Consider the following 27,314-nt stretch of genomic DNA (forward strand, 5'->3'; position numbering starts at 1 on the left):
TTAACAACCCGAATTCAAACACAGATATTACAACACACACACAAATACATATATTTTCAACTCTACATGCGATCTACTATATAAGAAAAAAATAAATTCCTCAACTGAAAAAAAACATCAACTAAACCATATTTACAATCATTTTCATACCGATTGTGTACAAAACATACAATCATTTCATTTACAATCATTTTCATATCAATTGTGGACAAAATATACAATCATTTCATTTACAATTATTTCCTTGCCGGCTCTAGTAAGTCACAACAAAATAAATTCCATACCCATTCAACCCTTTTAGAATGGTTTCCATACTCCCTCTAGGCCTCTAGTAAGTCAACAAAAAAAAAATTCCATACCCATTCAACTATTTACAAATACACATTTACCCATTTGTTACACTAATTCATCTAAACCAATTGTTGCTCAAAAAACTCGACCACTAATTTGCACTAAGTCCCATGGGGCATGCACGGCATTTCCTGGAGATATGCAAAATTAAAAAATTAAAACATAGCCATAAAGATTGGAATATTTTAGGAAGATTTAAAAATGTGAATAATAAACTCAAACCTCATTATTGCCTAGTGGCGTTAGTTGTGTTAGAGTACAACATTGGGTTGAGATAACAATCTCGTCAAGACTACCACCAACTTGTGATTCGGGGAGGTCACTATATTGTTCTATTGTCAAAGATTTTCCTGCAATTCTAAATTGACAAAAAAATTTATGTTAGAAAGTAACATGCATGCAATCCAATATTTACACAAGCACTTGAACAAAAAATAATACATGTTTCTTCTTTCTCTTCGTTGCAGCCTTCTCCATTGGCGGTACATTTCTTCTTGATTGCGGCCTCCCTTGCCCCCTAACTATATGAGAGCTTAATACTTTTTTACCCTTGTCAGCGATTGTGTTCACCAAACTCAAGTTGTAATCCTACAAACTTGTTCTCAAAGTCATCCAAATGTTGCAAGAATGCATTCACATGTTCATCACTTGGGGATACACGCGTCGCCAATCTTAGACATCTTTTAACCACAAGGTCATACTGTTGTGCATCCACATTGATCCTCAAGTCATCACAGCTACTCTTCACCAATGTGTATCTCTTATTTAAGTCTTTTCTCCATCTATCCAATACATATTTCTCTGGAAACTCATGGATGTACTTCATTTGATAGACTCCAAATGCATGCCTACAGAAAATTCCCCTCATCTCGAATAGGGCACATATGCACTTAACTTCGAACTCCTCTTCATTATAATAAACTGAAAACTTTACAATTTTTACATGTTCATTAGAGATGGAAATTTCTTCGAAAACATATAATGTGGAAATGCAACTTTGTGTGCTGACGAGTGCAGTGCATGGTTACACAGAATCATCCCCCAATCTTGTGTGTTGTCATGTCAGAATGCACAAACCTGTTAAATAATACGTTCATGCTCTTAAACCGTTGGGTAGTACTCATACATCCCAGAATACATCATTCAAGTAAACTAGTTCCCAAAATCACCTTTCATTGTACAACCCCTGCAACTATACATTATCAGTAAGGTCATACTTATGAAGTAATTGCCACTACTTCTCCTCAAATTCTTTACAACTCTGTGTATCATAGAGTGCACTCTGAATAACAGTCTTCAACCTTGCATCGTATGCTGCATGTGATCCTAATTTCTCAAGCAGTTTTTGCATAATATGCCAAAGACAATATTTATGGCGACTGTTCTGGAATACAAAGGCAATCGCATTTTTTATTGCCTGGTCTTGGTCTGTTATGATTACTTTGGTCACTCGTCCATTCATACACTCTAGCCATGCTTCAAACAACCAAAGGTACTTGTATCATCGCTTAAAATCAAACCTGCCCTTAATAATAATGACTGTCTATGATGGTTGACACCAACGAAAGGAGCAAACGACATCCCGTACCTATTTGTTAGGTACGTTGTATCAAACGTGATAATATCTTCAAAATACTCATATGCCACTCGACTTCGTGCGTTAACCTAGAATACATTCCTAACTCTGTACTTGTCATCCACATCCATCACGGACATAAAGCCATCATTCATCGTCTTCATTCTCTTAAAGTAGTCATTCAATACTTCACCACCTCCTTTACCTAGTGTCAAATGTCTAGCTTTCTCAATAAAATTTCGATAATATTTTTCTTGAAATTCTAACTTCTCAAACCCCCTCGCGTCACTCACGAGTGCTTCGAAATTCTTATTCATTTGAATATCCGCTCTGTCATTCAAGTCGAGCATCCTCTGACTATATTCATCTAAATATTTGTGAGACCTTAAAAATCTAGGCTTTTGTGGGCTCACAGTGCTATGATTATGTACAAGATCAATGGTGGTCAAGACCCATACCCCATTCACCAAGTGAGCATTTATTTTCACCTTAAAATTCATTTTAATTGTTGGTCGTGGCTTTGATAAATTTTCGTGGCTAGGATAGTACCTACTACCACGTGCACATCCAATCTTCACATACTTTGCACTCTCATCTACCTCTCTCTTCATCTTTTTTGTAATAACATTGAAGCCCTCTTACTTAGCATATCGTTTGTAATAGGCTAAAACCTCTTTATTAATTGTAAACACCATCTCAGATTTTGGAGGCTCAACTCTTTCATCATCTTCTGATACTTCATTTGTCCCATTCGCATCCTGCTTTATGTTGACGTCGGATGAAGTTTCTTAAAATAATATTTATGTTCAGGTTAGCATTTTTGTTATATGTAACAGGTCAAAATAATATGACAAATGTTGATCTTTCGGCTGTGACGTACCTCCAACTTGCTTTTCACTTTCATGACTAACTGGCATAGTTGATGAATGACTAGGGCAGTGTGGGTAGGGCATAGTTGGTCCACATGGTGGCATCATCGGATGCTACCAATACCCACTGGGTTAGAACGAATTAGATGCACGCAAGTACAAGAAAAGATTCCCAAACATAAAAACATACTACATTCATCATATCTTTAACTGGTCTCAAATCCTCTAGATTACTTGATAAAGGGTTAAGCATAGTTGGTCAAAATGGTGGAATTGTCGGATGCTGCAATTACCAACTGTGTTAGAAAGACTCCATTATAGAGACTCTATCGCACATAACTAAAAAAGTTTATTATTAGAAAAAAATTTCTACTTGGCTACCCCAAGAGTACAGATATGGATTTAAATATGTATTTGATGGCAGCATATATGGCGGGTAGCATGGAATTAGCGGATCATGGTATCCCTATAACAAAGTGTAAAAAATGCATTAACTTAATACTGCAATATAAAACATTAAAGACATTTTCAACTAACAATATGTATCATACCTAATTCGGTGAAATCGATGTCGAAGGCATGAGTGGCCTTTTATCTTCTCCTTCGCCCATTCGCTATTTAACTCAAATTTGATTACAAGTGACTAACACCCACCCCTTCAACTGCACACACAAACATAAAGTGTGGGAAGAGGTTAAAATCATAGAGGCCATGACAAAACAACACTGAAATGATAGATGGATCAATCAGAATCATGACTATCATTCATTTTCTCATGAAAAGCAACCACAGAGAAAATTGAGAAAATATACCATTAACCTATTTACATATCTTGTACAAACAACAAACACATGTCCCGACCCCACCCCACCCCATGACTAAGTGGCATAGTTGATGAATGACTTGGGCAGTGTGGGTAGGGCATAGTTGGTCCGCATGGTGGCATCGCTAGATGCTACAAATACCCACTGGGTTAGAATGAATCGGATGCATGCACGTACAAGAAAACATTTCTTGGTGTCTTAAATTGGAATTCTTGGTCTCTAATAACTATTTATCTTCATTTGGAATTCTTGCAATATGAAGGGAACACTTTCAAGATACAACAAGTGTCTAGATTCTCCCGAGGCTGCATTAGTAGAATACAAAGTAGAGGTATTCTGTCATATGGGATCAGACCCATTTTTTTTCTTTTTTAAGTTTTTCTCATGTGGAATTCATTGGAGATAGCAAATTTTTTTTAACTGGAAAACTCTATGGACAACCATCTCATATCCCCGCAGCAGCCTCGTGTCCTATGTGGCATAATAAAGAAAACAACGTCATTTTATTTCTACTAAATCCTTCTCTGTTTTCTTGAGTTTTCCTTTCTCTCTATCCCTCTCCTTTGATTTCCCTATGTTCTCTCTTCTCCACGACCAAAGCTCCATCGATTTTCCTATCTGTTCCCTCTTCTCCACAACCCCACGAAATCGATTTCCCTCTCCTTCGAGATTTCCCTTTCCCTTGATTTACATCTGTGTTCTCTCTTCTCCACAACCCCGAGAAGCTCCGTCCCCGCCGTCTTCACCCCCGAGGCCACGAACCAGTCAGCATCCTCGAACCAGAGCCAACAAACCCACAAATCCCCTTCCCACAAATTCCCAAAACCCTCTCCTAAGTCTTAAACCCCATCTCAATGGAGTCAAAAGTGTTTTCAATGGGTGAGGTGGAACTTGAGGGAGCGCATAGAGTTAGAGAAGTAAGAGACAAAAAGGAGGACGAGGATGAGTTGGATGCTTCCAAAGCAGGGTTGTTGCAGTAATTAAGAGGTATTTTATGCACAAACTATGCTAGGGATTTGGTGGACTTGTATTTGATTTATTCAAAAATGCATTGGTTACTACTCTTTATTGGTCTATTTTTAGTCTGTTCTGATTATAATGTTCTCATAATACTTCTAGTTCTCTTACGATATGAAAGCCATGTTGCATCTACCAACTTTATTACTAATATTATCCAGTTCTTAATCCTGAAGTTTGGATTCTTTATTTTAATGGGATGGGGGGTGTCACAGAGAGAAGCAGTGGAAGCACTTATTCAGGAACTTTCAAAGTTCGGGCTAAATGTTGTTCCAACAAATTGCAGTGAATGTCCCATTTGCTTAGAAGAGTTCCACATAGGGAATGAGGTAATTTTGTGTTCCTATTTGCTTTTTATTTATCCTTTCAAATAAATCAATTACACTATTGTATTTTTCATGGTGAGGCAAAATAGTTAGTCTGTTTTCTCAAGATTATTTCACAATCCATTCATGATGTATCATGGACACCCTTCCTTCACAGTTGTCGAAACTGTACTTGATTTTCAAACTCAATGGTGGAGATGATAAATTGTGAAAGAAACCTTTTGAAAAGAGCATTAGTCATAGGAAAACCTATCTATTCATATTAATGAATTCGTATTCAAACGATATGGACATGGTTGGTTTGAGTTCCTTTTTTGTCATTTGGTTGTATGTGGAACCATACGAAGGTTACTTGAGATAGGTTTTTTTAGTCATTTAGGTTTATTTTTGCGCAATCAGATTGTTTAATGCTAATTCCTGAGCTATGTAAACTATCGTATTTTTTTGGGCATGTTCTGGATCTTTACAATGAAGGTGTCCTAACATTCTTTAATACCTTCTTTTCCTATAAAATAATAATAATAATAATAATAATAATAATAATAATAATAATTCAATACCTTTTCAGTTCCAAAAAAGCAAAAATTGTTTGACAAAGACAATTTTCACCCTCTTAACTATCAGACGTTTTACACTTAAAACTACCAACATAGACACATTGCACCCTCTAATTATGAAAAATTAACAAATAGCATCCTTGTCCAGTTATGATCGTTTAGATGGATGAAACTAGGTGATGTGATACAATCTTAATGGTCAAATCTTAACTGATTATGCAAATTACAACTTTTTGGTTGTTTGAGGGTGTTAAATGTCTAGCGGTGCAAAATGTGTACTTTCACAAATATCTATGTCTAATGGTAGTATGATTATAACAAGTGTAGTTGAACACCAGTTTCTACTAAAATTGTTGCAGGTTTAGGGCCTGTCGTGTGCTCACAATTTCCATGTAGAATGTATTGACGAGTGGCTTCGACTAAATGTGAAATGTCCTCTATGCCGTTGCTCAGTCGAAGGAACGTGATAGGGTCCTCGGTCGAGATCCTAGACACCAAGCTGTCGCGCCCCTTCTTGCTACTCAATGATCGATATGGGCTGCCACTTGCTTGACCGTGATGGTTATGGGTGGTGTTGGCTGAGTTCGTATGATTGATCAGTGGCTGATGATGGGCGTGATTCTAGTGATTGGGCGTGCATGCATGCATGTGCAGTAGCTGAATGGGCTAAAACGATTGTGAGTGGGATCAGGCGGTTAAGTGGCTGGCTGACCAAGTCAGGCACACGTGGCTCCTGCTGGTCGGCTGACCAAGTCAGGCACACAGGTGTCTCCTGATGGTGGCTAACCAAGTCAAGCACAGGTGTCGCTTGCTTGGGGGGCTGACCAAGTCAGGCACACAGGTGTCTCCTGATGGTGGCTAACCAAATCAAGCACAAGTGTCGCTTGCTTGGGGGGCTGACCAAGTCACACACAGGTGTCTTCTGATGGTGAAGCACACGTGGCTAAGGGTGGTTTCAGTGGGTTGGCCGAGTGGGTGATGGCTGAGCGGTTTAAGGGATGGTTGGTTACTCCCTACAAAGTAAGGGAGTGGTTATGGCTAGACAGGTGGTAAGGGCTGGGCGTGTGGCTTGGCTAGTGGGTGGTAACTGTCAGCTTGTCCCTGACCTTACTCCAAATTCGACCAAGGTGGCCTGGTGCAGACCAGATGCCCTTCAATGGCAACTCGTGGTTGCCTTAAGTGATGCCCCACTCGAACAGTTCAAAATGATCAGCAAGCAAGTGTAAATGTGATGCAATTAACACAATCCAAAATGCTAAAATACCTCAACAATGCATTAATCAAAGGAAAAAAATGAAATCAATAGGTTACCCTGATTCACGAATTGCACAGGGTGAGCCTTCTCCTTTGGGATTCACGGATTGCACCCAATGGAGCCTAAATTACAAAGCACAAATGTGTCTATGGGGGCTTACAAGCCAAATTCGTCCAAATGTTTAAAGATAAACTAAGTGATGTTCTCTTGCCTAACTTATACTAGAAAGCAATTAAAATGATTATAAAGGAAAAATGGTTCTGGGTCCACGCCTCCTGGTTAAGGCCTCATGCTGTCAGTGGCCCATGGGTGGCTAGGATGACTCACAGCATAGGCTGCATGCTTGCACGCGTGGGTCTTCGGGTTGGCCTACCGGGCTAGCCTTGGCTAGTCCATGGTCCTTGCATGTGTGGCCCAGGTTGTGTGGGCTGGGCGCCATTGGTGAATCGCTGGGTTGGACCGTGGTTGGCTTAAGTATGGCAGGCTGCTGCATGGCCTAGGCCAGTGGGGCCTGGGCGTTGGTCTGCATGGCCCAAGCTGTGGTGCCTGGGCGTTGGTTAGCAAGACCCTGGCCAAAGCCAGGGTGTTGATCAGCATGGCCTTGGTCAAGACCAAGGCGTTGAGCAGCAAGGCCCTGGCCAAGGCCAGGGCGTTGATCAGCATGGCCCTGGTCAAGACCAGGGCGTTGAGCGGCATGCCAGCATGCGTGGGCCTGCTGGGCAGCCGCACCGTCAATTCCAAGGTGGGTGTGCAAGCGTTTACTACGCGGGTGCCTAGGCCATGCATGGGCTTTGTGCCTACGCACGTCCAATGCATGCACGCAGTGTGTGCGCGTAGCCCATGCGTGCCCGCTGCGCACGCGCACTAGGCGTGCGTGCAGTCTAGCCGTGCGCTGAGCGTGGTGTGACAACCTCGCTTGCGTGCGCGCCCTGACTGATCGCTGCCTGATGGAGGGTGATCGTGGCCTAGCATTCACCAAGGGCTTGGTCTGTGGGCAATCAAGCGATGCCAACAATGCTGCTGGCGTGTTGTCCTGGCATGGGCGGGTGCTGGTCAAGGCATGGCCCGTGGCCTCCTGCCTTGGGGTTTTGACAGAACGGTTATTGGTCAGTCCACCACACCACGCACTAAAACCGTTTCTTTTCTTCTCCTTTTTTGTCCTGAAAAAGTAGTAGATTTGTGCCCTCAAACATGGGAATCCTATTTTATTATTTTTCTCCAATTTAACGGACTGATTATTCTTGGTATTTTCAGCCTCCTACCCTTAAGATCAAGAAACCGGACCAGACGGACGGTGGTGGTCAAGCTGGTCAAAAGTTAAGTCGCTGTGGCTCGTAAAGGGAGAGCGTGGGGATGTTCTGATGGTGGCACTCATTTGGGTGTTTAAGCAATTCCGATGACACTAGGTAGGGTGCATGTGTCTTCCCCTGTGTTATTCTTATAAAGTACAAGCAAGATATGATGCCATTCTAATAGTCTTTTCTTCCCCCTTTTATTCTGTAACCCATGTTGGGGTTTCGGATAATTGACTTATTTTTACTTGTGTTGCATATAGGTAGATGCTGATCATCAAGCTTTTTTCTTACTAGAGAAAAAATGCTTTGATGGTCCTATTTACACCTTTCGAATTGAGACTACTAGAAAATGTGTATCATACAAGCGTGGAAACCTGCCTCGATAAAAATATTTGGCAAAAGTGTTCAATTTAAAGTTTTTTTTTTTTTTTTTTATCATTTTGAATAGGTGGTAAAAATATGCTGAAAAGATAGTAAGATAGCAATATTGAATATGTTTATTTATTTTTTATTTATTGAGTAAATTCCTAAATGGTAAGAGTCTCCATCTTGTACAATGGATATGATCTTGTACAATAAGAGCAGTAATTGAAGTGTTTTGATATCCCTCGAATGAGAGGGTGCCAAAAGACCAACACCATTTTTTGGGACAAAAGCAAGAAAACTGCCAAAAAGAAACCAAAGAGCGTCTGCCAGATCCAATTTCTCAATTTTAGATTCAAGTGCCAAATACCTAAATTCATAAAAAAATTCTCTGGATTAAATTCAAGCCACAAAAATACTCTAAATTCACAAAAAATCCCTGATTATATTCAATCCACAAAAATTTACAAAAAAAAAAAAAAAAAAAATCCTGGATTACATTCAAGCTACAAAAATGCATTAAATCCAAAAAAAATATACTCTAAGTTCACAAAAAAATCCCTGGATTACCAGTTTTCTACTGGAAGTCAAAGTTGTCATATATATGGTTAGCTATGCTGTTAAGTATGCTGTTAAGTATCCCATCAACCATCTAGGGCCACACCCAAGCTGGTGACTCATGGCTTTAATGTAATGAAATTCTTGGATGAGACTTTCAACAGAGTATCGCAGATCTGGTTTGACAGCATTCTTTCAACACAACTGCAAAGGATATTAGGTTCAACAATAATAAGTGCATGCATGAAAAAGCAAAGAGATTTGACATTGTGTGCATGAAAAATTAAGAGAATTCATAGAAGGTGCAATATATTTTTCTTCCCATGAGATGCAGAGGAGATTTTTGAATTTTGAGTCTTGAAATTTTTGAGTCTTGGCATGTGAATCTTTCATATAATATGAGATCCTAGCTAAGTATTCTATGATTGCCCCAGTTTTATATCAAAACATAATGCAATTAACCTTCTCTGTTTTATATCAAAACTTACATTCAAAAATCATATAAATAATTACCAAGGTTATCCCAAGATAAATTATTAAATGATGAACTCTATTCATCATATACAAACAAGCTTACCACATTTCTCTCTTCATTATATATACCAAAAGGCTCAAGCAATAATATAAGAAACAACACCATCCAATTACTAAATTTTAAAACAAAAAAAAAAAAAAAAGCATAAATAGCAGGCACAAAAGCAATGAATCCACCCGTGTGCGCAAAATACGTTAAAATCAACACTATCAAATACTAAGAAAATCCTTTATAAGAGACGTGTGACGTACCCACAGCCAAAGCAAACAAGCATACTCACATCCAAGTAATTTCAAGACAGTCGTTTGGTCTTAATATACAGATCCATTTACAGTCTAACCCTCGCATTAGATTCAAAAAGTAATTTTACTTGAAGTTGCAGAGACCCCACAATGGGTCTCAGTTCTAGGTGGGGGGACAAGATGAAGCAAAAAGGTCCCAGCGAGTCAAAGACTTACGGGGACTTCTAAGCATCATGGATATCAGAAATAGAAACATACCACAGAGAAATGGAGCACTATCAGAAAAATCTCATCAGCTTTCGAGATAGCAAAATTCTAAGGAGACCCCACAGATGGATGATATTAGGAAAATTTAAGCTAAAAAAAGAAGAAGAAAAAAAAGAAACAATAAAAAATAAAAGAAACAGATTCAATATTACATGTACTTCTTTTCTCCTAGTAAGTCAATATTGTAAGCATTCAACATGTTATTGACAATTTCATCAGCATTTTCCTCTAAGGAAGCACTGAGCGAAACCCATATCCGATATGTGCGGGTTACAGCCACTCAAGAAAAGAAATCGAGCTTCAAATCCTGCACCAAGCCCTCCTTCCCGCACAAAGAAACAACTTTTGAACCCATGGAACAATCACACAAAAGTTAGCAATCTTGCAAAAGGCAAAATGAACAAAGTAAGCATTACAATCAAACCCATGTCGGTTGAAGCCATCTCTTATCCAGAAATGCCGCCCAGCTAAAACCCAGAAAAGAAGATGGCGACAACGACGGATCGAAGACAGCAACCACAAGGTTTCTCTGGTTTTGGTGCGCTCCTGCTCTATTTCTTCAAAATGAAAATATTCCCTCCCTCATCGCGTTATGAGTTTTTTTTTTTTTCTTTATAAATATCATCGGCAACTGCAGCCTGGCGGAGTTATGGGACGGTTGTCCCTAGCACCATTGTTTTTTAATTGTTCTTGTAGCTCTTTTGGTGATAACTCATTTACCCCCTCTCCCAAAATGAGGCTCTTATTTATTGTAGAATACACCAAAGAGACCAAGATTTGCAACATCTATTTTATATGTCCAGAACTTGCATTATTTCGGAAATTTAATCATTAAAAGCCCATACTTCATGAGGTTTATTTTCTTTCTATTTATTATTGGAAAATGATATAATTCCAACTATATTACAATTGGTTTACAATTATGTATTAAATAATTATTTTTTTATTGTACTTTAAACTGTTGATATGACAATCATTTTGACTTAAAGTAAAAAATATAATTTTTAAATATGAAGTTGTAGATAAATTATAAAATAATTGGTCATCTATCATTGTCCTTTATTATTTGTCTTTTATAGTGTATTGTACTTTTTTTTCTCCATCCCCTGTAATTGATCAACCAAGCAACAGGTGATTGATTCCAAGCAGTTTCTTGAGGTGACATACCGAAAGCAAATTCCTTTTTTGTTCCAGACAGGATGGCTTTTAAGATAACATTTTTATATGTCGACTTCTCAAGCTTTCTCCAATTAAAATCATTAGCTAGTCTCGTTTATTTCTCTGTAAAAAATAAATGAATCTGCACTCTCAACATGGAAGCCTAGCTAAATTCTTCACCAGCATTATCTCTACTTTTTGTATTGAACAAAAAATTCAAGCCAAAATGGAGGAAACTTTTCATCATCAAGCCTCCATGATTTTACCCTCTTCCTATACTTTGGCTACTATATGAGTGGCAATAATGAGACCACACCCAATACCTGAACGAACAAAAACTCTCCACAAAACAGAACAAAAAGCCCCCACAAACCCTTCTAAACAGAACACAATACCCCACAAAACTCCACAAAAACATAGACACAAAAAAAAACACAAACTCAAAAATTTATTAAACACAAAAACACACAAAATGAGAGACATGGAAAGACAAAACTAAAAGAGAACACTCTTGTGTAGGTGCAATGGATGGTGGGCGAAGCATGTCGCCGACATGGGGGGATAATGCGGGTTGTGACTTGTCTAGGAAAAAGTCATTTCAAATGTAAAGAAAAAACCACGTGGGCCGGTGTGCGAAGTTGTATGACGGTAGCGGTTGTGTACATGAACTCTCATGTTTTATTATTGATCCTTATTAAAAAGTGCATGGCAACTTGTTTGACAACTAATAAAAAGGAAAATTTCTGCTCAATCTTGGCCTACCATTCACTTGTTTGGACATGTAGGCATGATGTGGATCGCGCCACAGCCACTCATCGGCCAAAATCTGAATTATAGCCAGGGCATGAAGGCATAACAGATGGATTTCTTGATCGATGCATATATTATTAAAAAATATTAGAGTGATTATTAAATATGCTTATTAAATTTGTATAATTTAAATAAATAAGGTTTTTTTTTTTTTTTATTTAATCATTTTTTAAATATTCTTAATCATTAAAAAAATTAAAAATACATATATAAATTTACTAATAATCACTTCTTTAATTATTAAAAAATAAAAATATATGAGTTAATACATTTAGCTGTCATATTTGATAATTATACTATCATTTTTCTATATTATATATTAGTGATTATTGCTACATCATATCTCTTTTTCCTTTATTTTTTTAAAAGTATATTTTATCTTTTTGTAAGTAGCCGTGCGGTGGTCAATAATGTAACGACATCGAGCTAATATTATTATTTAAGAGTTACATTATATACAGTCATTTTTATATATTTTTTATATACTCTATTGATGTGATTAACTAAAATAGATATTTTATATTTAAAAAAATGATGAAACCAATCATATTAATAGAATGCATAAAAAAATAAGTAAAAGGAACTACAAATAGAATTTTTAATTATTTAATTAAACTTGATCCTATGAATAAAAATAAATGTGGAGATCAAAATATCATTGAAAACTTATGCTGTATATATATATATATATATATATATGAGAACTGGATCATGGCGTACAAAGTGACGGAATGAAACGCTTTTAGTTTCCGGGCCACACGAAATCTCCGACCACGTCATAGGTGTAGATGATTAATTCTCGTATATACCCTGGATCAACGGCATAGCCTTTACCAGCAAAGAGCCATGCAGTGACGTCAGCACGCAACTGATCCACAATAACATGTCACGTATGAGATCAATATTCAAGCTCAATTAATCCTTTAAACCAAAAATAAGATAGCTCTTTTTGTCTTTTAAAAGAAGTGGCATGTGATATTAATACAACGATTTTTTTTAATTATTAATTGACTATATATCCTTGCATCAGGAAACCTAGCTATGCTTGCATGCTACCTACAACCAAAACCGGATTACAAAAAATCTCATAACGAAAATATTGCTAGTTAGTTTAAAGTTATCGTATTTTATTTTTTAAAAATATTTCTAAAATTTATTATTAATGAATTTGTACATTTTGAAAAAAAAAAAAAAGTTTTAAAAACAAAAGAAAGAATGAATGAATAACTAACTGTTACATCAGACGGTAAGAACTCGGCAGCCGACTAGGAAGTACCATCTCAAAAACCAAGCTAGCTTTCAAACAAACCTAAATACCAAGACTGAGAAAAGGAAGGAAGAAACCTACATTCGTCCAAAAGAGTCGAGTGTACGGTAGCGGACCAGCGGTAGTGCTACCCAAGGTATATCACTCGACTCTTTTGTCCCAGCGGTAGCGGTAGTGCTACCCAATCATATTTTCGGATCGGCATAGGACGTATCATAAAAGGTGCAGCTTAAATAAAGCACTATGCAGAGGGAGGCGACCGAGAGAATTATCGAATGATAAAAATTTAAAAAGGAAATGCTAACCGCCAGCCTCCTGTTATACTACGCATGTCAACAACTTGTTGAATAAGGGTCCACGGCGCCCTGTCCAACTGTGCGTAGTTGTCTATATATCATTCCTCCCCCTCCTTCGTTCTGCACCACCTTTTTTCTTCATCATCTTCTTCTTCTTCTTCTTCTTCGTTCTTCGAGTAACCTTGCGCAATGTTTCTTGTATTGTTAACAATGGTGCTCCTCCTTATGACGCTGGACGCGTATGTCCCTCCAGTAATGGCTGCAAATCAGGTCGTCCATATATCCGGTTCAACAATCAGCGGCCGAAAGCTGATCTTCGCAGCTGGTGCTCAGAATGCTGCCCCGCTTCTGCTGGGCTCACTGGAGAAAGGATATGTCCCTCCGTCGGCACCCTCATCCGTCACTCCGTCGGCGCCCTCATCCGTCATCCCCCTCAAAACTGCTCCCAACGGCGGCCCTCCCACAAGTCCCACCCTCGCTCCGGCTTCAACAAACAACCAGAGGATCAAGAGGGACATGCCTGCTCGTAACGTTGTGGATTCTACTCCTTCCATAGCATACCCTTAACTCGATCGTCGTATCATGGAGCATTGATCACGAAGGTCGGATATCATCATTAGTTTCTTTTAAGTACGTGTGTTGGAGTCTGTCTAGTCTTATATATTTCGGCCAAATTAATGGGTTGTAATTTGTTTCAAGGATTACAATATATACAATAGCCATTAATGTCTGTTTTTTTCTAAGCAAACTCTAGCTTCTTGGGAGGTGAGATTGGGAGTTGGAGGATCTCCACGAGAACCCATTCGTCTTTTTTTTTTTTTATTTTTTTTTTATTTTTATTTTTTTTAAATAGGTAAGGGACTTGAGAACGAATAAATCAACCCAATCGTTGGCATCTGCTGACGCGGATTTATATTATTAAAAAAAGAGAAATGATTTGTGCAGTCGGGAAATGCAGTCGGCGTGCAGTCGGCTGTAAAAAAAAAATTAATACAGGACCTACATGAAAAAAAAAAATTATTTTTATAGCTTTTTATAATTCATGCAGGTCTCCCTGAATATAAAATAATTTTTTTATAATTTTTTTTTATTCATTCCGTACAGCCGACTGCACGCCGACTGCGTTTCCCGACTGCGTGTAGCAAAGCCCTTAAAAAAAAACCAAAGAGAACGAACGGAGGAAGAAAGTAAAACACGCAACCTATTTGATTTCTCTCATATCTCTCCCTCTCTTTCATCTCTCTCAAATCGGTGTAGGTCCGTCGGCTGCTAACAAAGCTTTTTCTTTTGTTCATCTGTGCTTGAGTTTGGGACTGTGTGATTTGGGAAATTTATCAAAGGAAGGGGTGGGGGACTTGTGAAATCTGTGATAAGAAGGAAGGGGCATGGGGAATATCGAAGCGTCAATGAATTATCTCTCAAATGCTATGAAAATAGAGCAAATGTGATTGTTAGCTTTAATTTTTAGCTCAGATGGGGACACCAATGAACTATTTCTCATCGTTGAGCTTATCCTTTTGCTCGTGGTTGTCTTTGCTGTCTTTGGTGAATCTTGGGACAACAATGAACTATTTTTAGCTTTCTCCGGCTGTCTTTGCGAACCCAAGATCTTGTCAAAGATTCACCAATGACTGATACCAATGAACTATCAGTGCCAAAGACAGCTGGAGAAAGCTACCTTTTGCTCGTGGCATAGAGATGTAGAAATACACGTGTGGATGCATAGATATGTAGAAATAGTAGAAATATATTGAGAGAACTTGTGTATATGTGTACAACCTCAAGAGGAGAGATAGGTAGAGGAAGTTGCAGAGCCCATAGCAGTTAAAAGGGAGCTGAAAATGGGTGGAGGCAGTAGTGGTTACAAATGGCGACCTTTTGAAGCTCTATTTTCTCTGTGCTTACTTTTGCAACGATCAGCATTTTCGTCGTTGACAAAGATGAGATCGAATTCCAAGCCGAAGCTGGGTTGCATTAGCAAATAGGTATGTATCTTTAGAGGGAAGCGATTTTCAGAGGGACGCGAGATTCAGAGGGCTTAGGGTTCTGTAATCGGTGTAGGGAAATGGAGGTTCTTTGCTTGGATGGAAGGAAGCTGGAGGCGCAGAGGCCTTGCTAGGTTTTTTTTCCATTAAAACTCAGTTTCATAAGGTTGTGCTGGTGAGGAACGCTATTGAGTGATTGATCCATGAAACGCTTGGTTTTAATAATACACGCTGGACGCCGTACACGGGGCCTCCCCAAGTTCGCCTGGCTTTAGCATTTTTCGAGCACCATCGATCCATTCATATGGAATTCTTTTATTATATATAAGTAAAATTATTAATATTAATTTCTTTATATTTAAAATTTAAATTAATATAATTTTTAATAAAATTTATTTTTTAATTAATCATATTATATTAATACATATATTAATATATAATTATACTTATAATTAAATTTTTTTCACGCTATAAAATAGATCTAGCAATACTTGCACTTGCATGTTCGTATCTCGTGCCTCTTTAAAAAGCAGTTTGATATAATAAATTATTGGAAATGTGTGAAAATGTTGGTGTAAAAAGGAGTTTTTTTTTTTTTTTTTTTTTTCTTTGTAGGCCTTGGGGTTAGGCAAGCACCTTTAATTGCTTGCTCACTGTACTTGTCCTGTTCAGAACAAATTGGCTTCCTCTATAAATTTGGCATATATTGTTTTTCTTCGGCCATAGTTATTGCCAGTTGCCAACTTGCCATTTGCAGAGCTGTCAGTGGCTCTTCACTTAAAATTGTTCAACAATATTGATACCCCTCATTCACGAACCAACAAATAGGTGCTATGGTGCAGCGAAGTCTTGTATAGATTGATTACAGATTTTTATTAATTAGTGCTTCATTCTCAAGTGATCAAATGCATTGAGAGCAATTTTCAAGATTTTTACGGGCTGGTAAGTGAAATCGACAGTTTTGGTACAGTTATCTTTCCTAACATTCTAACCATTGCTAACATTAAACATTCTAAACATTACAAGTCCCTTATTTTTCCCTATTTCGCAGGAAATGGTTTTCATTTATTAGGAGAAGTATCATTGTTGATGTGAGTTTCTGCCCTTTACGTGCAATTATATAATATGAAGGTAACTCTCTTTATAGAAGGTGAAATCCTTGACTTTGTAGTAGCTATGTCCATCATAGTTGTATCACAGAGAATTAGTTGACCTGTTTGGTCAGATACTCTTCAAATTTGATTGAGCCTACGTGTTTTCAGTTTATCATGTTGTCGTTCAAGCCCTATTTTCAGTAGCCATTGATAAAATTGCCCTGTTTCTTTCAATGAATTGAAGACTTCAAGTATATCTTTTGTGTCATATATTTCTTCAAGTATATCTTTCTTGTTCCTGGTAGTGCTTACAATAATAGATCTATATTTTTAGAATGTTATTATACTTTATTTTAAATATCAAGCTTTCTTCAGCAATTTGTTAAGGCTTTGTTAAGTTGGTCATTCGAGTTGAATTTGTTGGGAATTCTTAAGATTTTTTATCATCACAGATGCGCGGTGCAGAAGGTTGGTAGTCCAAGTCAGTCCCATCATTTGGTTTCTATGACTGGTTTGCACCCTTCTATTGAGTACTATAATAGAAAATGTTGAGTCTTGGAGAAAGAAAATAGAATTTTCAATCTTACACTAGCGGTTTGTCAAGAGACTAAAGTTTTAAATTTATAATTTTATGTCTTGCGATTGAAAAACATATCCTTGTCATTCTGTGGATAATATGGGTATTCATGCTGTTTTGGCAGGACGTTACTAGGTTCTTTCCCAACTTTACTCAATTCCAATATACTACTTTTGTTTGCGTACTTTTGGCTTCTTTCCCAACTTGACTTAATTTTGACAATTTTTTTAAATGATTTGCTACCTTTGTCTGCCTCTACGAAGGGATTTTATATTCTGGTAGTACTTTTTGATTCTTCCACCAGAGCATACTACAAATTCGTGTCATAGATAACCTGTTACTTGGAAAGGTTAAACACTTCGTTAAGGAAGTTCTCATCTTTACTGTGACAACCACTCTTTTATGTGCAAACTAATTCGTGTTTGTGATGGAGAATGGGTATGCACATTGCAGTGCACCGTTTGTGATGAACTGATGACTACTGCATAATATGTACAAACTGAGGCACGTATGCCCAGTTGAGAGTACTATTATATTTTATTAATATAAAAAAATATGAAATTATGAAACACATAACAAAACAGGTTCATGTAGTTCCCGCAAAGAAAACTAAATTGGTGGTGTGGGACTTCAGACCATTTTTATGCTTATTGCAAGTGTCGGTTAGAAGTTAATAGGAACTGATGGACTTTCCTTGAACTCAGAAGCTGTTTCACTAGATGCTTTTGCTCTTCTGGGAACGCTAAAGCATATCAATAATCTGTAGAAGCAGATAATAGCACAAATTGATTAGGAAATGTGTTCATTACACATAACACAAAGGTATTGGTATTAAAGCTTGTAATAACTCAGAACATAGCAAATTACTTCATTTCAGTACATTGCAGGTAGATCATTTCCATGCCTATTATGCAGTAGTCATCAGTGAATCTTCAATTATGTTATTACTACAAGAAATGGGAAGAGTTCAAAATAAGCATAATTGATTGAATAACAAAACAGAACCTTCAAACAAGGTATCAATGCAAGCTAAAGAGTCTTGACAGATCATAGTTAATCAACAACATAGGGAGCTGGTATCTTGATGGAAAATGATTTCCACAGAAAGAATCGGCATCCTATTTCCTTACTGCCACAAAAATTCATCTCTCAAATGATTTATCATGTACAAAGTTTAGGAAAAATGATAATGATAAAATTCTATTCGTTTGCTTAAGAAAAAGAAAAGAAAGAGACCAAAGATTTAAGAATCAACTCAATTATGCAAGAAGCATGGTTGGAATTTTTAAAAGTGACTGCACAAATTATACTACTGTACTAACCGATCACGACAAGAAAAAAAATCCAAGGTTACATTCTGTATGAAATGAAACTGCTATTAATCCAAACCTGCTACTTGGTAGGGTTTTTAAAGCATTGGGAACAAAACCCCAGTACAAGCCAATTATTTCATCACGTGTCACAATACCTGCACAAAAGTATTGGTATATAGCGAATCATATACAATGATTTTGACAATAGGTTTAAAATATTAACTTCCATAAACAAATGACCACATGGCCACATCGGGACTTCCCCTTACCGAGCAGTGTGGGATCCCATACAATACCTACCTTATCCTCTTACCATATGGGATATCACAATGAACTTTTTTTTTTTTTTTTTAACAGGGAAATGAGCCTCAATATAAACTAATTGGGGCCTGCTGAATGGATTATTTTCTACCACTCAACTCCATCTAGTATTATATCCTCAATTCTCTATTGAACAACCACGTGTTTCAGCCTTATAATTTCAAGTTAAATAATTTTTTGCCTCCCTTTCTCCCACTTTTTATTTTTCCACTTTGATAAATCACTCTTTCACACTGGTGCATTTGAAAGCCTCTGATGCACCACTCTCTCCCTTTGATCTCAAATGGTGCCACCCTCACCTTCTCATGAATTTAATTTTTTTTTTTTTTTTTTTATAAGTAATCAAGTGTATTAATGAAAGAATAGGCAAAAGCCATATGAAGTACAAAAGTATGCCCTAGCTACGTAGGGAGTATAGATACAAGGCTGTCATGGAGTGGCCCATTAAAAATAACAGTTGTGGCCCAAGTACAAAGAGTTCTAAAAAACAAAGCTATTAGTTCCTCCCTCGATCTCTCTTTGTCCTCGAAGCTCCGATCATTGCGCTCCTGCCACACGCACCACATGATGCATATAGGAATCATCTTCCACACAGCCTTGATCCTTTGATTGCCTCGTAAATCTGTCCAGCTAGCCAAAACCGCCACTACTGTCTCGGGCATAACCCATCCCAAATCCAATCTACTAAAAACCTCGTTCCATAACCAACTGGCCACACCACAATGCAGTAGAAGATCCACCAATTCACCCCCCTTCCTACACATACAACACCAATCTGCGATAATCACCCTCTGTTTTCTCAAATTGTCCGTTGTGAGGATCTTGCCCTAAAAAGCGGTCCATACAAAAAAAGCTGGTTTGAGGGGCGCCTTGTGTCTCCAAATCCTTTTCCAAGGGAACTGAACAGGGAGCTCATGTGAAAGGGATTTATAGTACGAGCGAACCGAGAATACTCCTTTACCTGTAGGAATCCACCACAATATGTCGGTATGCTGGTTATTCGGTTTGATAGAGTACAACATACTGAAAAAGGCTGCATAGCTGTCCATTTCCCAATCATTTGCCACCCGACTAAACGTGATGTTCCACTGGATGTGTCCTCCTGTTATCACCATGACATCTGCCACTGAAGCATTCTTAGCAACTGCGACCCTGAAAAGTTCTGGAAATAGTTCCTTTAGTGCATCAGGACCACTCCAAGAATCTTGCTAGAATTTGATTCTAGTCCCGTCTCCAAGACAGAATCTCGAGTGCCGGAAGAAAACCCCCCAACCTCTGCCAGAAGAAAACCCCAAGATCACCTTCTCATGAATTTAATTGAAAGCAATATGTCTAGTTGGGGTCACCATTTAACTCGTACTTCTTTTATTAGTGGAAACAGGCACCTCTATTTATGCTAGTTTTCCATTATCTCTTGTTTTTTAAATAGAAAATTGGTGTAAAAATTTACAGGGTACCGTCCCCTTTAAAAACAATTAAAGACTGATGTACAAAACGGGAGCTACCGTCAAGAATGTGCTCCATGATCATATCCAGACCAACTCAATCATCAAAATTAGCTCTAAATTGACAGCTACCTTAATGTCTATGTTTCAATAATAATTTTTTTTTTTTTATATGCATATAGGTTGCAACTATTAAAAATGCCCAAACTCAAATATAATCTAATTCTCGGGAGAATATCTAACATCTAACAGGAACATCAAGGAAAGGCACATATGCACCTCAGAGTGCTGCAGGATGCCAACCTATCACTTTAGCCTTGAAAAATTCATATATAAAGGGTATGCTTACCAAAGGGAGGGATGATGAATGGGTGGGGAAAAAAAATTAAAAAACAAATTTTCTGTAACAGAATTCCCACGAGAAGCCTAGAAGGGTGGTGGATCTTCTAGATTGTTTGAGAGGTTTTCAGGTAATCCCAAAATGGCGGCCATATGGAAAATCATTCCTTTGCCTCATGTGGTGTATTTGGCTTGAAAGGAATGGCCGGAGTCATGAAGACTGGGAATGCTAGTCACAAGGGCTTAGATGTTTCTCTTTCCGTCCATTGTTATTTCTTTGGGTCTTTGCAATTTTTATTTTTTATTTTTTGTTGTTTGGGGTTAATTTTCTTGATTTTCTTGTATACTTTTCTAGCTCCTAAATTGTAATTACGTGTTCTCTCTTGTATACTCCCTATAAGACACTGAAAGAGATTACCAACAACTTAGTTAGGACACCAACTAACAAGCAAATTCAAAGAATCTTTTTTTTTTGGCAAAATAGAAGTTGCATTTAGATAGTGACAAGTTTGTAGTCAAGATACCAACTGGGCTCCAAATACTAAAAAACACCATTTGATACAGTAGATATATATATATATATCAGAACCTCCACCATGGACACAAAATAAGATAATGTTTGCACGTCTATGTCACTTTGTTGCCAAAAGAGAAGCAAAAAGAAATAGAATTATACCATCTTAGACTCATTTGGTTTGGCAAAAAGCCACTGGGGTGACAGAGGTATGCTACTTTCTGATGCCACCTGATCTGCAATAATGAAAATTAACAACTCTTTACATCAGAGCAAAAACAGGAGGCAAAATAACAGCATGTAACACGCATAGGACTCAAATAGTCCATCCTTTTGGCAAGAAATAAATCCAATTCAACAACAATACCTTTCAACTCATCAAGAAACCCCATAAGTGCCTTGTCCTCTTCATTCCCTTCAAAAGCTTCTCCTGGCATAGCATGAACAAGATGAAAACACTTATTACGTTAAGCTTCCATTTGCAAAGTGCAGCTGTAAAAAAACAATTGCCGATCACAAAAGCAGCCAAATCCACCCCAGAGCACCCATAAATAAATAGATAAAGAAAGAGCTTATAATTAATGTCCTGAAACGTGTATAAAAGCTCAGAGCTCAATCGAAAACAGATAGAATGCTCCAAGCACTGAACCAAAACGCTCAGAGCTCTAAAATATGAAAGATTTCAGCCAAATAAATAACTAACTTCTCAATAGCCATCCTCATGGGCCAACAAATCTTGGGAAAAAAATCAATGTCATTCCTGAACTACCGTAAAAAACCATATCAACCATGCGCTTATATAAACCCCTAAAATTATGTACTGGAACGGAAAAAAAATGAAACCAAGGAGGAGAGTATTCCTTTCAAGGAGGTGAGTATTAAGTCTATTTCGATAAATGAAAACAAAAGTACCCTTCATAAAAGAAAGCTTTGAAGAAACGTTAATATCTCTTATCAACCACTCAAAAAGAAAAATACCAGAAAATTTGAGAAAACAGGCACATCATTAAATCATTTCCCATTACAATAAATTCTGGATCCTCTTCAACTTTCTCACAAACCATACAGAGTTCAAAGTTTAAACTTTTTTGGAAACCCAAGTTACAGCTGAATCTTAATCTTACCTTTTATACGGGTCCAAAGCCACCTTCGCCAAGCTTGTGAGTTGGGTGAAAATATTTGGTGGTTTGAAGGAGGGAAGCATAAGAGAAACCGAGAGAAAGCTGCTGCTGCTTGAAGGAAGGCTACTGTTTGGCGCGCTCCACGGCTGCCAAAACCCTAGGCGAAGATTCCATCGGCAAAAATTCCGAAGCCTCTGAGCAGAGTTTTCGTCGAGCTAGCTGTCGTCGATTGTGAAGAGGTACTTTCCATCGAACCCAAGAAATACATTCGAAAGCCTTCCAAAACCAAAAAAATAAAAACAGAGAGAGACAGAAATGGCGTGCTGAGAAAGAAACCCTAGGCAAAGATGTCGTCGGTGAAGATTCCGAAGGTGGTTTCCGTCGAACGTGAAGAACCCTAGGTGAAGAATCAGAAGCCCCTGAGCAGAGTTTCCGTCAAGCTGGCTGCCGTCAACCGTGGAGAGGTGGTTTCCGTCGAGCCCTAGGAATACATTTGGAAGCCTCACATTCTCTGTCTCTATGGGCTTTGGTTTTTGTTCGAGAAAGAAGCATCAGACAGCGAGGGACGACAAAGCCCTCCTATTCGGTGTGCTTCGCGGTTCCTGACTGTGGCAAGGGCCTTGAAGTGGAGACACAGAGAAGAGAGAGGGTTCGAGTTGAGACTTGAGAGAGGGAACTCGGAAGGAAAAGGGAACAGAGAATGGCAGAAGCGGGATAAAATCACTGCTCATTCCTGTTCATCCATCGATAGGCTTGACATTAAAAGAGATCTATATTTTTCGCCGGTGGACATTGAATCTAGTTTTTACATATTTTGCATCAAATACTAGTCTTATATATGAATTTTAAGAGATAACCATAAATATATTTTGAAACTGATAAATAATTTCTACTAGATGTTTATGAATAGATACAAGTGTTATAGATATTAAAAAAATTATATAAAATTAAATTTATAAATTAATATATATATTTTTATGTGATATATTAAATTTACTTTCTGTTAAAAATAATTTTACAATATAAAATAGCATATTAAGTTATAGTCACATTATTTTATAAATTTATTTTTAAATAATATTTTATAATTAAAATAATTTTTTTAAATAAACAAAATATAATAACTTCCCATTTTGAAGAATTTAGATTTTTAAATATCTCTAGAATTAACTGTACTTACGAATGCAGCAAAGACTTGTAGAAGTAAAAGATCAGGACTATTGCTTGATCAAGATCTTTGATGATAATATTATAAAGGTCCATTTCTTTATAATAAGATGGGTTCAGATGCCAAGGCAAAATGCATTACTACTTACCCCAGCTCGTTGATTCTGAAGCTAGTTGATTGATTCTAATGCCCCACGTACACTGTTTAACAAATTAATATGTGGACTCTCAAATTCAAAAAAGTGGCAAGAAATAAGGTTGACGTTGTAATTAATTATAATTTATACGGTTTCAGTCCACTGTGTATACGTAATAATGACACTCTCTTTCGTAGGAGAGGTAGGACCGATGCAAAGGCCGATTCTGTATGTTGACTCTCACATGGAGATAGTTTATTTAGACCATCTCTAACTAGATTCACTCCCGTCGATCGACGCCCACGATGAAGTTAAGTTGGCGAGCAATTGGGGTTGACCCACACTCCATTGCAGGAGGGATAAAGCAGTCATAAGCATTACAGCTATCCCTTTGGTACCCTGCGAGGGAGGTAGTTTCTAAGGGCCAAGGGGCCATCTGCTCTTTGCCATGATGGGAGTAGGGTATTATTCAGGCAGCCTCAAGGTTGGACCCGCTCTCATTCATTAGGGGAGGTTGGGTTAGCCCGAAACTAGTCCCACATGTTGGCCCTCACATGAAGATAGTCTATTTGGATAGTTTGCAACTGTACCCACTCCCACCCTTTGATGTCACGAGGAAGATAAGCTATCATTGTAAATTTCACTCGTGAAGACATGCTGGAGATTCGTGCCAAGGTGATCTACACATTGATGGAGACATCATTTTCATATACCCAACTCCTGAAACATTCACATTCCTTTATCAACAGAGCATACACAACAATCATTAAAACAAGTTACAAATATACACATCACAAGACTTTTATTGGTAAAACATTCGTAGATATTCGGCATTCCACAGATGATGCAGCTCGTTCCCTTGAAAAGTCTCGAAGACAATAGACCCTGGGGTGGTTGCTGGCAATAACCACATAAGGGCCTTCCCACTATGACCCCAACTTTCCTTCATCTCTTATGGTGGTCCTCATATGCTTTAGCACAGGATTCCCGGCTTTGAATGACCTATGGCATATATTCTGATTGAAGTAGCGCTTCACCCTCTTCTTGTATGCTGCCATTGTCCATTCCGCTTCTTCCAAAATTTCTCCTACCAGCTCAAGCTGATCTTCGAGCCACTAGTCGTTGGACCGTTGTTCGTAATGTTGCACCGTGTAGGTGGGGATTTTCACTTCGACTGGTAGCATGGCTTCATGGTCGTACTTGAAGGTAAATGGGGTCTCCCTTGTTGGTGTCCTTATTGTCACCCGGTACGCCCATAGGACTGCGAGGAGTTCCTCTGCCCATGACCCTTTCTGATTACTGAGTTTCTTCTTCAATATTCTCAACAGTGTTTTATTCTCTACTTGGCCATTGGACTGGGGGTGTCTCGAGGAAGATTACTGAAATCTAATTCCCAGGTCTCGACATCAATCTCAGTACTGGTTGGAGTCAAACTTCATCTCATTGTCTGAAATGATGTTGCGGGGAACGCCAAACCTGCAAACGACGTTCTTCCAGTGCTTGAGCCTAAACCCACTTGATGAAGCAATCCATCATGACCACCAGGAACTTTATCTCATCCTTGCCCAGGGAAAGGGGGCCTACCAAGTCGACTCCCTATTAGGCGAAAGGCCAGTGTGAGGAGATTAATGTAAGCTCTTCCAGTTGGCGGTGGAGCAACCCAAAGTGCTCCTGGCACTTTCGACATCTCTGTAGACATTATTCGACGTCTTTAAGGGTGCGCACCTAATAATATCCTACCAGCATCGCTTTGCTTGCCAATATCCTGCCTCCAGAATGGTCGAAGTGGATTCCCTCATATGTTTCTACTAGCACATGTTAGGTTTGCTCATTTGAAATGCAGCTCAAGAAAGGGTGTTGTATCCTCTTCGATATAGGACATCGTCGACTATGGTGTACCTTGCCTCTTGGTACTTGACCTTTCTCAACTTTTGCCTGCCGTCAAGCACTTTGTTGGTGTTCAAATACTTGAGAATGTCTGCAGCCCACTTTGGTGCTCTTGGCCCAATTTCCAACATTTCAACCCCTTAGGTTGGCACTTCGGTGGTCCTGAGGATGGCCGATTCTGGAATCAGGGAGCCTTTTGTCCAAATGCCCTTTTTGTTAGCCTGTCCACCTTGTGATCTCAGCCCTTAGAATTTGTCATATCTGGAAATGTTTGAAGCGAGCACGCTCAGCTTCTACCAGGTTTTTAAAACCGTGAACTCCCCCCGTACTTGGTTAATCACGACTTGAGAGTTGGCCCAAACATCCACCCCCTCAGCCCCCAGAGACTTGGCTATTGTCAGGTCAAAGAATAGTGCCTCGTATTCTGCCTCGTTGTTTGTAGTCTTGAAAGCCAACTTAAGGGCGTAGTCATGCTATTCGCCTTTATCCATAGTGATATGCACTCACACTCCCCCTCCAGCTCGACAAGATAAGCCATCGACAGAAATTTTAAGTAAGGGGGTGCTAAAGGGAATTCACGATAAGTAAGGGGTAAATTTAGAGGCAAGTCACAGATTGAAGGGTCTCAACCTCGTAAAGATGGGTCTCAACCTCTTAAAGCTGTAAGGGGTTGTTGATATTAAAAAGAACTAATTTAGCAAATTTGAGATGTAAATAAGTAGTCAAAAACTACATTTTTTTATTTTTATTTTTTGCAGAAGTCCCAACTTAAAGGGAGTTTTGAATGAATTGAGGTATTAAAAGTTTTTTCTAGTAGATAGTAGCTATAATAAGGCAATTGGGGCAAATTACAAGGCATCACAAATGGATAAATTCATTATCTAAGAAACAAACTAATGGCTATAAGTAAACAAGAGAAACTAAAAAGTTATTAAGGTAATTTTAAAAGGAGGAAAAATCTCGACTTTAGATGGTAGTGTAGTGGTCTTAAGATTCAGCTCTTTCAAATGTAGAAGTCATTCATCCATCTCAAAGAATAAAATATTATTTGAATAATCATTAAAGCTCTTACGCCCAACAGTCCTTTGGATCATCATAGTCCTTTTAGAACAGATATGGAAGTTTGCTATCGCAATATTAGGCATCCCTCTTTTTGCCTGTTCTTGTAATATAGATTGGATTCCAAGCATGATTAGAAGGTGATTTTTTTTTCAAAAATTTATATAAGTACAAACTGTGGGAACAAATTTTGGATCATTAAAGCAATCCAAATAATCTTCCCACAAAAAGAAAAGACTATCTATTAAATACAAAACTCAAAATCTTGGGAGCTACATATGGACCTTGATATGTTACACTAAGCAGATTACATATTCTTTTAAATACCATGGATGAAGAATCATGCCAAACATTGTGTAAATGTTGATTATGAGTAGGCCATATGAGAAATTGATCAATCATTAATAGCTAGTTGATCAATCATATGTATGTCTGTAAATACATATGTGATGTCTAGTTCTCTGGAAACAAAGCAAAAGACAACAAGAAAACTATTGCAAAATATGCTATGTTTTTTGTGAATAAATTAGACCAACGTATGTAAAGTCTTTAATTTGATTTTGGAAGGAGTTGTTAGCCTATGCAAATTATGTTGTTCAATTAACAACATAATGTCATTGAGTAAAAGATGCCAATATGGGAAGAATTGAATCTGGGTCTTTTCAGGCATAATCATCAAGACACAAAAAAACTTGATGAGCACATTAGTTGGCCAGTTAACCCCTTCTTCTGTTTCAATGCTCTTCAAATTTTTTTTATCACATTGAAACAAAGGTTTGATGTGTTAAA

The 27,314-nt window shown here is 38.0% G+C and overlaps 1 long non-coding RNA gene across 9 annotated transcripts; it reads right to left on the minus strand.

The window, feature by feature from the left end:
* Positions 1-17,713: 17,713 nt before the first annotated feature.
* LOC122305313 lies at positions 17,714-23,088 on the minus strand. Of its 9 annotated transcripts, XR_006241128.1 has the most exons (6): positions 22,279-23,083; positions 21,522-21,584; positions 21,317-21,390; positions 18,612-18,690; positions 18,090-18,169; positions 17,714-17,982 (listed from the first exon to the last, which is right to left on the minus strand). It is a non-coding gene; the product is annotated as an uncharacterized LOC122305313 (long non-coding RNA). The 9 variants fall into 9 exon arrangements; XR_006241129.1 differs by having other exon boundaries at positions 18,103-18,169; positions 18,612-21,390; positions 22,279-23,087; XR_006241125.1 differs by having other exon boundaries at positions 18,612-21,390; positions 22,279-23,087.
* Between the last annotated feature and the right edge of the window lie 4,226 nt (positions 23,089-27,314).

The sequence above is a fragment of the Carya illinoinensis genome, chromosome 3 (assembly GCF_018687715.1).
Source record: "Carya illinoinensis cultivar Pawnee chromosome 3, C.illinoinensisPawnee_v1, whole genome shotgun sequence".
Classification (NCBI taxonomy): Eukaryota; Viridiplantae; Streptophyta; class Magnoliopsida; order Fagales; family Juglandaceae; genus Carya; species Carya illinoinensis.